Source organism: Ctenocephalides felis, unplaced genomic scaffold, assembly GCF_003426905.1.
Source record: "Ctenocephalides felis isolate EL2017-DRISC unplaced genomic scaffold, ASM342690v1 CF-g0.4_SCAFFOLD_01886, whole genome shotgun sequence".
NCBI classification, from domain to species: Eukaryota; Metazoa; Arthropoda; class Insecta; order Siphonaptera; family Pulicidae; genus Ctenocephalides; species Ctenocephalides felis.
The window spans coordinates 38,204,870-38,219,515 of record NW_020538040.1 but is presented as its reverse complement, the minus strand read 5'-3'; the positions used below and the strand labels follow the sequence as shown (position 1 = coordinate 38,219,515).

The window sequence follows — 14,646 nt, the reverse complement described above, 5'->3', positions numbered from 1 at the left end:
AAAGACATGAATAATTTGAAAATTTGATTTTTCTGAAAAATTACATGAAAATATTAATTCACATAAGTAAAACAATAAAATATTAGCCTTTTACAATTTAGGGGGTGACCATTAATCACGTGAGCGAGTTAAGGATTCTTGGACCCCCCTCCCCTTGTTGATACATGATGATATTTAAAATTATCCCCCCCCCCCCTCCCACAGCAAACATGACGTGCATTTTTTGTTACGTGATAAAACTAAAATTTTGGATTTTTTTGTAAATGTTTGAATTTAAAAAAAAATCAGTTAAAAAATAAATACACGTGATATCTTATTATAACGCCCTCCCTCCCCCACGTGATATTTCGTGATTTTTTGTCAAACACCCCCTCCCCCCAAAAACCTCACATGATTAATGGACGCCCCCTTAATGAAAATGAACTAGTTTAAGAGTATTTACTTAGATTTTCAAAACCTATAATGTACAAAATTTCATTTTGATACATAATGCATTAATTATACTTTTTGAAATTAAAAATATTATAATATTATAATTTCTAAGTTTTGCCGCCATAGAAAATTTACTGCCCTCTGCTCCTGCTGGGCAATGCGCATTAGAGGGGTTACTCTAAATTTGCCGCTGATAATTGCTAATTAAATACAAGGAAAACTGTATGACTATATTTAATATAATATAGTCCAGATATCACTATCTGCCTCATTAAGAGTTGAAAACATATACAAAAAAATAAATCGTTTGTGTTCTTTAACATTATAGCAGAAAATTTTATAGAATCGTCTTAATTATTCATTTATTCAAATGAGTGACAAGATTCCAAATATCTTTCGATCTATTTTTACTGCACACAATTATAAAGCACGTGGAAAGAAAAGTAGAGAACTCGCAGCAATAAACGTAAATAAAAAAACTGAAATTTGTTAACCAAAAAAGAAACACTAAGAGGCGTAATCAGATTAAATTTTTAAATTAATACATTTTAAATTATTAAAAATGTATCAAATGAAATTTTTGCTAGATCAACGCATTTACACAGAGTATAAATATATTGGTAAATGTTAATGTAAATATTTGTTTATAAATTGAAACTATGAATTATGCAAAAAAAATTGAATCTATTTGCATTTTTAATTATGTATTTCAATACGTGTTTATTATATGCAATACATTAAGTATTTTAATTGATATTTTAATAATGACTATCGGAATACAGAGGTGATAATGTGACTATTTGTGGTCAATTTAGATATAACATTTAATATACTACTACGCACACTCCCGTCATAAATTTGTAAAACAACATACCAAGAAATAAACTCTACTATGTTCAAGACTTCTAAGAAGTTAGATTAAAAGAAAATGTTTAAAAAACCAACACTAATTTTTTTTTATAATTAGAAAATGTTTATAGTAATGGAAATTTGATTACTGTATCATAGATAATAATACAATTAAATTTATAATTTATGTTCATTATTCATAATTATATTATAAAGATGTATTGTATAAAAGTATTTAAAAGCGAACTTAATATTTAATATCAATTATTGAATATTGAATATTTATCTATGTAAATATAGTTAATTTCTGCAATAATTGAGTCTAGACAATAGTATTCAATTATTTGATGGATGTATACTGAGAGTAATGGTTTTCTAATAATTTTAAGTATAATTTCTAAAAATTAATTCAATATTTTTAAATATTCATTTTATACTTAAAGTATTAAAATTCTATTCTATAGGTGGTCTCCTAATCATTCTTGTTATGGTCACAGTTGAATACAAATTTTTCACGTTTTTTTAAAAAAAAAATCTTGAGTATTTAACGCATATACATAATACTTTTGGTTTGGTTTAGAAAAATGATTATAATGCATTAATATTAAATAAATTGATAACATTAAACCTAGTACAGGAGCCAATATTATATTCACAAATTAAATGTATGTTGTGTATATAATTTTATTATGACTGCTAGTAAGGCAAACAATATTTTAGGCGTATTATATTTAATTTTTTATAACGGTTAGTGACAAATTGAAGTTGAATTAAATTTAAAATTGTTCACATTATTTTTGATAAATTAATATAACCCTGTTGACAAATTTAGACCTCAAAATATCTAACTGCTTTGACTCTAAATCTAAAAATATATGAACATGAAAATAACCAAAGAAACTTTCAAATGGCTGAAGAAAATTAAAACTGTGAAAAAAATTTACGAGTACATGGTAAAGTATGGGTTATCCTATGGTGATTTATCGCCTTTGCATGTTGAAACAAAACAAAAAAAACTGATTAACAAAATCTTCCGTTAAGGAATAGATTTGAATTTCCTGATTTACATTCAAACGAATCAGATATTAATTTTTATCTATTGTTATCAGGAACTTTGTATCAAACTATATATATAAATCTGTCAACGATTATACGTGACGAGGGTTAAAAATATAAAATAGATAAAACAATGCAGACGTCAAATGAAAGATAAACGATAGTTAAACGGATGCGATGAATGTCAGTAAAACCGTATTTGATTATATATTAGTCAATTGTATTTAATAACAATTATTGATATTTTATAAATTATACAAATTTATTTATTATGCAACAGCCCAAGGTTCAAGGCTTACAGCTTAGTCTGGCATATATAATGATACGACAATGCGCCCATCAAAATATTTGCGCGGTCACTATTGCAAAAAAATACGTACACGCTAATAGACAAAAAATAAATGTTATCTGCTGATTTTGACTGATCATACTTGTACACTCGAAAGTTATTCGTACGTGACTAAATTTTACTTTAACACGTTGACTGCGGAACCAAAAGATAAGTAGTAGTAGTATTTCGATTGTGTCCAAGATGCGAAGTACGAGTTATAATAATGTGATTAAATCGAATTGTTAATTTAGCAAAACTTTTCAAAATTTCCGCGGCAGTCAACATGTTAAAGTCGAAATGCGTGACTGGATATTTTAAACTAATTTTTGTTATAACAAACAGATTAAATTGTTCCAGAACAAGTGCTCTTTTGGCACAATACTTATACTTAAACTATATAAATAAACTATTACAATAAATAAACTATTTATTGTAACATTACATATGCCCGCGGTTTCCAACCTTTGGCGCGCTCTCTCAAAGAGGCGTCGGGCTTTTACATGGGAAGGGGGGGGGGGGTCGGCGTAGGGTGTTCACAAAGTACTATTTTCGACAATAGTACTAAAAATTAAAAAAGATAAGAAAAAAAATATATAATATAACAGAAAATAAACATAAATAGAAAATAATATACATATATTTCGTTAGAATAAACGAACAAATAGTTATTTTTTATGCATATTTACATAATATTGCATATTAATTCTGCTAATATCAGTTGAGTATTCATAAAATAAAATTGTTGAAAGAATGAACAGAGCACTACTTTTTTTTAATCAGAGCGGGGGCGGGGGGCACGCTGTGCGAAAAAGGTTGGAAAGCACTGACTTATGCCCATCGATCAAATTTTAATTTAGTGGGTGCTAAATACAAGATAGGGTATTAAATCCTACTACAAATTAATACAACAAATACTACAAAATAATATATTAAATGATATTGATACCGATTCCGTAACTCAATTCGTCGGGATATCATTGAAAATATGCCAAAGTGGCCCCTTTTTTCCAAGTTACTTTTTATTACAACTTGTAGCGGTTGTTTATATGTCTAACCCTTTTTTTTACGAATGTTGCCTATAAGCGACATCTGCATAACGACCTGCTTGTACGATTGTCGCCTATAAACGACATGGAGCGTTTCGCCGTTTTGAAAAATTATTCGAAAATTTTACAAGCGTAATTTTAATTACTGAATATATTTTCTGTCAATTAATTGACAAATTCTAAAATGTTGTGGAACAATGTCTTGGGCGGCACTCTGGCTCGTATAGCAGTGCGCTGTACTAACTCCTGCAGGGAAAACACTGGTAGTTTTGGATATTAACAAACTAGCGGATTGAGAGAAAAGAGTATCTTCTATTATAATTATTACATGTTAATTACTAGAATAATGCATCAAAAATTTTTTTTGTATTTCCATTTAAACTACAACTACCTGAGAAGGCATTCAGTAATTGTTATTAGTTATGCATCAAAAATAATTTTCGAATTTTAATAATCGATACTGTTAATTTTGTTATTTAATAAAAACCAACGCCTCAAAAGTCTCGATTTAAACGCAAAATTAATTCGTCACATGATATTTGATCAAATATTTAGACAAGCTTAAAAAATTACTTGTTTGCATTGATAAATATGTAAATTGAAATCCCTTCCTAGGTTAACAAAAACGGACTTGTATACCACAAAGAATTGTATACGGTTCACACGACAAAAACATTTAAATGATATGCGTAATTTACGCAACAAACTCTTAAGTAGTAATATAATTAAAATTATTTTATGAAAATATTCGAGGAAGTAATAATAAAAACAGATCTTGTCCAAATTTTTAATTTTTATATGAAATTCTACATCGACCGAGATAAATAAGATTGAAAATTATTCCTCCTTGCCAATTGTAAACAAAAGCATTTTTATTTTATTTTAATGTGAATATATATTTGTTGAAAATCTTACATATTGAACAAATTTTCAAAGAAATTTGTAAGTAAATGGTATCGAAATTCAATGAACTAGTTTTTAAATTCATGTTTAGACTAGTCATCTCAAAGACTAGTAATTAACTTATTTTAGTCAACTTCATCGTGCTTCAAAGTGAATTGCTGGAAACCGTACCAAAAATTAAAAATTAAAAAAAAATTTTTTTGAAAATTTTTAATATTTTTCTGAGTGATCGTGCTTCGTAACTGTTTTAGGAATGAAATATAGAAGCGCGTATGCGCCGCGTTGGAATCTTTAACGGTTAAATATAATTCTTGGTCCTGAAACTCAAATGCAAGCAAATGTTTGCATATTAAAATCGACATAAAATATCTGATGATTTTTTATGCATATCTGATTATTTTTGATTGCCAAATATATTGGTAAGTTTTTTTTTTATTGGATATCCAAAACCGTTAGACTTGTCCTTCCCAATCATAAAACGTATTTGTGATTTGTTTAGTTCGGTCGTCAAACTAATATAGATTAAATGCGCAATTCATGAGAACAATCAAGAATTTGCAAGCTAAACTATTTTGTCCCATAATCAACGGCAAATTCTTGACTGTAATCGACTACTAAATTTCATTGATTAATTAATTGCAATTGTTATCGATAATTCATAGAGTAATTCAAATTCATGACAATGAATTCGAATAAGGAATTATTGTATAACAATTATCGCGCGAATTCTATTTCATTGAAATTAAATCGGTATTTTGGTTTAATCAATTAACGGTGGTATGTTGAATATTTCATTTTCAAACAAATAAATATTTTCTACGTTACTAATAAGTATTGATTAATAAGTATTTTTGATTTTGATTTTCAATACCATAACTTTTAACTTATAGATTGTATTGTAATCTGATTGTTAAAATTAACAGAAATAAAAAAAAAAAAAAAAAAAAAAAAAAAACTAATAAGTATTAAATACCGTATACTTCACAGATTTAGATTTGCGTCGAATTTAAAACGCGAGTTACATCTACGGAGAGATTTGTTTTCATACATCTCGATATAGAAACTCGTTTCAGATATATGGCACAAACATTTAATGGCGCATTGGTTTTACCTTTGCTTTCTATTGGCTCGCAATAAGGTAAAATGAAGTATAATTCGCAATTAAAACAGTTAATAAAAGAAAACTGAAAAAAAAACTCTTAAAAAAATAAAATCATTAATAACGTGTAAGGAAGGAGAAAAAATTGTAAGACCACTAACTGACACCAAAAATAACAAGGTCTTAGACTATAAATAAGTATTTTTTTCTTTGCAAAACTGCTAATAGCTTCTTTTTTGTTATATATAAATTTTATTATTTGTAATTATATTCATTCATTGAAATTGAAAAAAAAAATCAAATTTAAAATACCCTTAGGGTAGAAATCCATGTACATAGTTATAGATCTGTGTATCATGTACCGCATAATGCAATAAAAAAACTCCAACTGAACTAAACTCAAAATTATCTTTCAATGGAAAAAGCCTTATTGCGGCTTTGAAAATACACAAAAATTGTGTGCGAGTGAAATTCAAGCATGATCATTATTGGTGAGAACTGTCAAAAAAAGAAACAATTTATAATAGTTTACTCAAAATCGTGAATATTTCATGTTCTAAGTAAACATTAAGAATTCACACAGGAATTAAAGATATTAAACATCTTTTCTAGTATACACAATCCGATTGTTCGTTTGTTTGATTTATTATTTCTAACAAATAATGCATTTCCAGTCCTCTGATCGGTTTTCAGGTACTGAATGCAACCAAATTTCAAATGAATATGTATAATTTTTCGTTTATTAACAATCGACTTGCATATTGAGTCTTATTATTAGGTTTTTAATTTCATTAAGTAAAATGTATAGATAAACAATGTTTATTCTAACACAAACAGAATCTAAAAATATTTACTGAATGAACAACAGAAAAAATTAAAAAAAAAGGAATATAAAATTCTGATTATGAGTAAAAGTACCTAAAAAACTCATTTAAAATGCCAAAAAATCATATACATGATTTCAAATAATTTTCAAAAAGACTATATTAAACCACTTGATACCAAGCAAACAATATAACGATATTTTAAAAATAAACATGTAAGATTGGAGATTTTATCAAAAATATACTGGTTAATTGAGGACTTAAAATTTATGAAATTTCACTAAAAGCGTTAATACTTTAAAATTAATTTTTAACAATAAGTGGTATTAGTCATATAATAATGAATATTATTGTGATAATATTCATTATTATTATATAGTAATTAATGTATTATTATATAGTAATGAACGTATTGTTATATAGTAATATATAGTAATGAATAATAATTTCAACTATAAGTGGTATAAGTTAATATAAAATTTAAATTAAAAATAGCTAATGTTTTTATATAAAAAAAATGGCAACCTAAATTGTAGACCGGTAACGCGCAGATTTAATACTATATTAATCTAACTTGTATGGATGAAATTGTCATCGAATTGAAATTTATTATTATTCAAGTAAGTTGAGAAACGTAAGAATTAGTTGCAGAATTTGTTTACTTATTAGTCTTGTACATTTAGATACAGAAGATCTTATTTATTTTTATTCTGCAATCTGTATATATTACATTAAGAAGAGAATGCTGACAAATATATGGTAAAATAAAGTTGATTACAAATTAGTAGATACACCCAGTGGTGTATCTACTAGAGATAATTAGAATGTGATTAAAAAAAACTAAAAACAAAATGTATTTCTTTTAAGTTCGAAAAAAAATAAGCTGAATTTCATCATAGGATTATTATGGAATTTTTGGCCAATTTGATATCTAAAAATGATTGGATTTACACATCAGATAAGACCATAGATCTCAAATATGATATCAAGTGAACATAGTCTCTCATGGCATACTGCAATATATATTGAAATTATTATTAGAAATTTATCTTAAATAATCTGAACAAAATGGTCAACCACTGGATGCCTTCTAGAAACACTAGGTTGAAAAATGTTTATCACAATAGCTCATAAAATATATAGCTAACTCTGATTGTTCAAATATAAGAAAAAAGATTAGGATTTCAATTCACGAGTTTGTGTATTATAAGCCCTGTAATATCATTTAAAGTTTTTGAAATAAATGAATAAAAAAAATTATACAATCAAACAATTACAAAATGCTCTAAATTATTATTATGACTTGCCTAAAATGAGCAATTAATAATCGATTAAAAACATACAAATTACACGGTCATTTGATTTAAATCATGATAAAAATTCAAGTTCACACGATTGCGTCCATTTAACAAAGAAAACGCTTGTAGCGCAACATTTTTATAAAATGTTAAACTACTTTATTTTTTTAAACAATAAAAATACCATCGTCGATCTGAATGATGTAATAATTACATGAAATAGATTACTAGGTGAAAAAAGCATTGAAGGCAGATGAGCACCAAGATCTTCATTTGATGATCTTCATCAAGATGTATGATACATCTTGATGCATAAATCTTCATAAAAATGATGCATTAGTTTGGTTCGTTCCAATTGTGGACCTAAAGCGATTTTTAGCAAGAAAACTCAAATATGTTAATAACATAAACATTGACGATTGTTTAAAAAAAAACAATAGCGTTAGAACGGTCATTGAACGGCTAAACGTACATTTTTGCATTAATGACCTCACAAAATAACGTGACATAAGAACGATAATCCCAGGCAGATGAATCGCTAATCTGTGGATGTAAAATAGACACATTTTGTGCAGAAGTCCACAATTTTGAATAAATCATAATGTTTGTAAATCAGTGCGAAGTAATTTTATTTGAATTTTTAATAGCTCATGTTTTTTAAAATCATAAAGTGCATTTTCGCAATATACATACTTGCCATTTTGATCATTTTTCAATAATGATCTAGTGTATTTTTTGGTTTCAGGTTAAGAGAAAAACTGGAATTTGTAATAGATTCGAATAAAGGTCGATCTGACGAGACGACATCGTAAAGTGTTTTGAATTTGTTATATCGGATAGAAGAAGCCGAATCCAATAGTTTTTGGACAAATTCATTAGTATTCAGAATTCGTATGTCGCCGGGTCTAAAGTGAATGCCCTCCAACGAAATTGGAGATAGATTTATCTCGATATAATTATCGATTATTGATTGAGAGGTAATTGCAAAGTAAAATTTTTTTCGATATTAAAATCGACCATAAATGTAACTATTCATATAAAATAGTTATTACACCAGTAATTTTTACACCAGTCCTGAAATGGACAAGTAAAACGCTAGAATTTGAAAAAAAAAATGACTTCAAAAATACAAAATCTTCTGACCATTGAAAAATTACGAATGATTTTATGTCATAGCATAGAAGAAATTGCATACTATCAATATATGAAAAAAAAGGAAGATGACAAATTTCCTTGGGGAATTTTAAATTCCGTTCAAAATTTAATAAAACATTTGGTTAGGAAGAAAGTAATTAGACTTTCTAAAATTTAATTAACCAATGCAACACTAATATTTTATTTAATAAAAATTGGAAGTATTGCCCTAAGGCAGATCCGTGAGCTGAATTAAACTCCAACTCGATTCAGGAAAGAATAGTGTGACATTTGTATTGCCCATTCATACCGCAGTGCTCGAAATCGGCTATTTTCAATTGGAAACATTTTTTATGTATATTTTTAAGTGAAAATGGACATCGCTACTGCACGATGTCAAGTTATCGAGAGCGTGGTTCGAACTCTCGTGAGCTTAACGAATACGCCATAGAACACCCAATATGTTATATATATAGCGTTAAAATTTTATTTTAAATTAAAAGTAAAAGTATTTGAAGTGATCCATACTTATTAATGGAAAGCATCAGTATTTAAAATAATTTTATTGTATCAATTTTCATTTAACTTGATAACGGAAAAAATAATACATTGTTAGATAATCATTTTTATAATTATTTACATGTTCATATAAAAATATAACTAGTGGTGTATTGCATCGTGCCTTGAGGTAAAATGTTGGAGCTTCACGTACCGAATTAAAATTTTGAAAACCTGAATTATTTTCAATATTCAAAAAAAAATTTGGAATTTTTGTTTTCCAAAAAAAATAGTTTCGTCAACACAAGCAGAAGGTTTTGAATCATTCAAATCGGATGCTCCGTTCTCTAAAAACTTCATTTCTATTTTCTGCGCTCTTTGCACCGTAACTCCAAAACGACTGGACCGACCTTTGCCAAAAACTAATCAGCACATCTCCCTACCAATAGCAATGGAATGTTTTTTTTGAACTATTGAATTCGGTTGATCCGTGCGCTCAGAAACGTGGACAAAAAATTGTATCCATACATACATACACACATTCATTTTTTCTAATGTATGCCGAAAATGTTCAGAAACCTCTGAAACGAGAAGATATGCAAAAATTTTCGATTTCGATTTTTGGACGATTACAATAACTTACCCTAAGAGAGTTAATACCAAACAACTGTATTATATAATAAATAATATTATTGTATTATGCAGTATAATAAATAAGGTGTAATGAAACACCTATCATCGGTGTAATGAAACACTTCATCCGATATTATATACATCGTCAATTGCAGTTTGCAATAATTGATTATTATCAATGTATGTATGCATCAATGTATTAATGAATTTAAAGACGATGAAATTTGAATCATTTCCATTATCATGTTTGTATTGAATTTAATATTGTTCAGAAGTGTTGATCGATACAATAAAAATAGTAGTAGTGGCAAATTTTCAATCCACGAAGCGTTCGTCTACAGTTGTGTGTACAGGTGTGTCCACATCAAGTAACGGATTATTTAGAATAATTTTATATTCCGTTCTTGGCATATCGGACTTACACATTTTTTGATCAACATGGAAAAAAAATAATTATACTAACAAACCGAATACCTAAACTAGTGGTGTATGACATCGTGCCTTAAGGCACATTGCTGGAATTTCCCGTAACAAAAATTAAAGTTTTTAAAAAAGATTCAATTTTTAGAATATCCCTAAAAATAGATTTTTGAAATTTTTAAAATTTATCAAAAAAATTGACCTTTTGGAAAAATTCGATTTTTTCATACTTTGAAATTTTGAAAATTTTGAACTTTTTTTTTCAAAGCAAACGCAAGACGTTAGCCGCGTAAAAATGAACCAATAGAATTTTTAAAGGTATATAAAATAACGATGTTACATTAATTTATTTTTGTAAATCTAATTACTTCATTTCTTCGTAAATGGTCAAGACTAACCATGGCATGATTTACAAAAATCATGTTTATAAAAATCTAGTATGTTAAAATAATAGTAACTAATGATAATATACAAATATTACACACAAAATTAATAACGCAATTCTAAACTATGTCCTGATCGACTCATAGGTGTAATTGTAACTTCAATTTTGCTAAATATTGTTTTTTTTTTTAAACACGTCCAATATAAAACACTTTTTCTGTAATATATATCAAAGTACTGTATTTTTTTTTCAACATATTATTTATAACATCGACATTTAATGTAGTTTTTGGCGACTATAGGAAAAATTGACTATATATAAATAGTTTTTTTTGTAAAGTATATATTGGGTATACAACTTATGTAACAATCCATCTTTATGTAATATTCATTTTATATAACGAAATGTTTTTTGAACTTGAACAAAAAATTAATACAAAGATTTCCAACCAACACAAGAAATTAAATAAAATAAACATAATAAGAAAAATTATATAAAATATAACTATTTTAACAGTAAAATATTCAATTTATTTTGGAATCTGAAAATAAATATTAAAGCGATTATTTAAACAATTTATAATGAAATTTATATATTTTTATATTTTAATTGGAAAACATTGAATACTAATTGCACTGGATTAATGTGGTGATCATAGTATATCATTGATCACTTTAAATACTCTTAATAAATAATAATTAATGTTGAATTTTCTTTATTTCATAGACAAAACTAAACTAATCAAATCATATTTTTCAATTTATTTGCACATAAATTAACATTTTTGTATACATACAAAATTAATGCGTCTGTGTTTTGAATTGAAAGAAATTTGATGCAGAAAAAAGCGGTTCTTCAAATTTCAAGAATTAATTCAACGAGTGATCCAATAATTTAATCAACTAAATGTAACACGCTGTTCGCCACGATAATGTAAAAAAATCACATTGGCTATGGTAAATTTTAGATAATTTAGTTAAGAAAGTATCAAGAGAACTTAATGCATAAAACAAACATTTTTTTTGAAAAATTGTATTTTTCATGGGGCCTACAATAAAAATTTTCTCGATCTAACATGACTCATGTAGAACTTCTTAACGTCAGACACCTGGGACTGACATGGCGATTAACGTGTTAAATAATATTTAAATTATTGAAATAATATAAATTAAATGTTCATTGAATATAATGTATTATTGACAACAGACAGAATAAAACACACAATAAAACAAATAATTTCAAATTGTACAGATGAACAAGGAGTGCCTGCATGAATGAAGTTTCGTTGCAATAATAATATTGCATAATAATTTCCTATCAATTGCCTATGCAGACAATTGCAAGACAAGACGAAAGTAGCAAAAAAATATATATCTAATATATTTATATATAAATATAAAAATTATCTGATCTTTTACCAAACGTACATGCATCTAAATGCAGTTTTATAATTAAAATTGCAAACAAAATTTTAAACTATTTTACCAAAAACTTGTCTTGGCGATTTAATACTGTATGACACTACGAACTGCATTAAATATATATTTATTACTTGAAGTCAATTAAGAAGTTAATCAGTTAAGTTAAAATGCTAAATCGGTGCATTTTTTATTCGGAATTTTGATATATTTAACTTCCCGTAGGGTAAGTCATAGTAATCGCAAAATAATCGAAGATAATTTTTTTTATATATCTACGTTTTAGAGGTTTCGGGAATATTAACATGGTTCAACCGATTTCAATTATTCAAAAAACATTCGATTCCTATTGATGAGAAAACGTGCTGATTAGTTTTTGATGGAGACAGGTCTAGCCGTTTCGAAGATACGGGGCAAAATTGCCGAAAACGGTAATTCAGTTTTTCAAAGAACTGATTACCCGATTTGAATGATTCAAAAAACATTTTACTTGTATTGACAAAATGAAGATTTGATGAAGTTTTTAGTAAGGCAGGTCTAGCGGTTTTGGAGATACAGAAAAAAAAGTAAAATAAAATTGATATTTGGCGGTTAAAAATGATCATTAGACAAATGCGCATCAAATTATCAGATATTTGATCAAATTTTAAAAATGAGTACTAATTTTGTTACAATTTTGTTGGGTACCGTACCAAGATTGTTATTTTTTAAAGTTTATTTTTTATACGATTTTCAAAAATGCAAAGGCAAATTTCAAAATTTTCAGAAAAATTTCTTTTTCAAAATTTTCAAAAATATATAGTTTTATACTTTATAAATGAATTTTATATCTACAATTCAGTTTGAAAATGTATATATTTTAATTGCGTTATTCTCATTGTAAGAAATACATCCTCAGATGGCTTTATTCGGCATCTTATAGTAATGTAAACTTTCTCAAGTGTTTTGAGTGGTAAGATCGTCCCTGTATATTTTATGAACGATGAAATATACAATGATTTTTATTATCTATTTGAAAATGTTTAAAACAATTGTTATTAATTATTGATCAATATTAATTGATGAATGATTTGTTTCCCTTAAATATTTAATTCTGGTAAGGGAAGTTCCAGCAATTTGCCTTAAGGCATGATGCCATGCATTACTAGTTTCGAACTTATTTTATGTAATAGTTATTTTTGTTACTGTCCCATTTAGTCTATGAAAATAAAAAAATCTTGCGTTAGATTCTTTTTGTTTATCTAAAAATAAATATGTCGCGCGCTATGCGTTTGCACTCAACTGCAGTACTATTTTGTAAAATTCATATAGAATTATTTTTTATTTAAACAATTTAGGCACTTAAATGAAATAATACATTAAATTCTATCATCATTGTCATTTATTTATAACAGTACTCTTTAAATGAACTGTAAACGAGAAAAACGAAGTCACTGTTTACGAGTGACATTTCAGAATAGATGCAATTTCATTGGCGGCAATGTACGAGAAATATGTCAAAGTAAATAATAGCAATAAACAAATTACCTATATTATAGTAAATTATTCAGAAATAAGTGCACATACAAGTAATTCGATGCCTTTCAAAATAGCATATACAAATAATTCGATCATCTAATATCAAACACAACAATTCAAACAATAATTACAAACAATATAAACAAATTAATGGTCATTTACCTTAAGTGTTTTCTTATGACAGCCTACCAAAATTTGGTAATTAAAATGATGTCCCAGGTTCACAGCCACTTAAAAGCACATGGCAATTGAATTAAACGAAACTAAATAAAATAATTCGACCGAAAATTGTTGTTTGAGACAACGTTCCTCTCAGGACCCCGGCCGAAGAACTGAACAACGTGGTCTGAATTTACTATAAATTTTTATGTCGTACGATGCATGGCGGAAGTAGGGGAACCAGTGATGGTACAACTAGGTTGAAAGCCTATTTAACGGAAAGTTTGAGAACAATTTTAAAACATAGAAATGATATGAATGATTTAATATGAATCAGGGTTTGTGTAATTATGATATTGTATTTTAAGTTGATATTTGAAATTTGAGACAATATTAGTTTCAGTTTTTTTAAATTTAAACTAGTGGGGTGCATAACATCGTGCCTTAAGGCAAATTGCTGGAACTTCCCGTACCAAAAATTATTATTTTTGTAAAATCGATTAACATTTTTGAAAAAAAATTACTTTGAAAAAATTAGATTTTTGAGAAACTATAAATTTGACAAAAAATTACTTTTTTTGAAAAGATTTTGAGATCTACTTTTTTCAGTAGATTTCGAAAACCGCTAGACCTGCCTTCATGA

The 14,646-nt window shown here is 27.1% G+C and overlaps 1 protein-coding gene across 1 annotated transcript in view; it reads right to left on the bottom strand.

The window, feature by feature from the left end:
* LOC113377352 (very long-chain-fatty-acid--CoA ligase bubblegum-like) overlaps positions 1-14,183 on the bottom strand; it is a 43,438-nt gene extending 29,255 nt beyond the window's left edge. The window contains exon 1 of the mRNA XM_026617639.1: positions 14,007-14,183. The gene's annotated coding sequence lies outside the window, so the exon portion shown is untranslated. The remainder of the gene's footprint in view (positions 1-14,006) is intronic.
* Between the last annotated feature and the right edge of the window lie 463 nt (positions 14,184-14,646).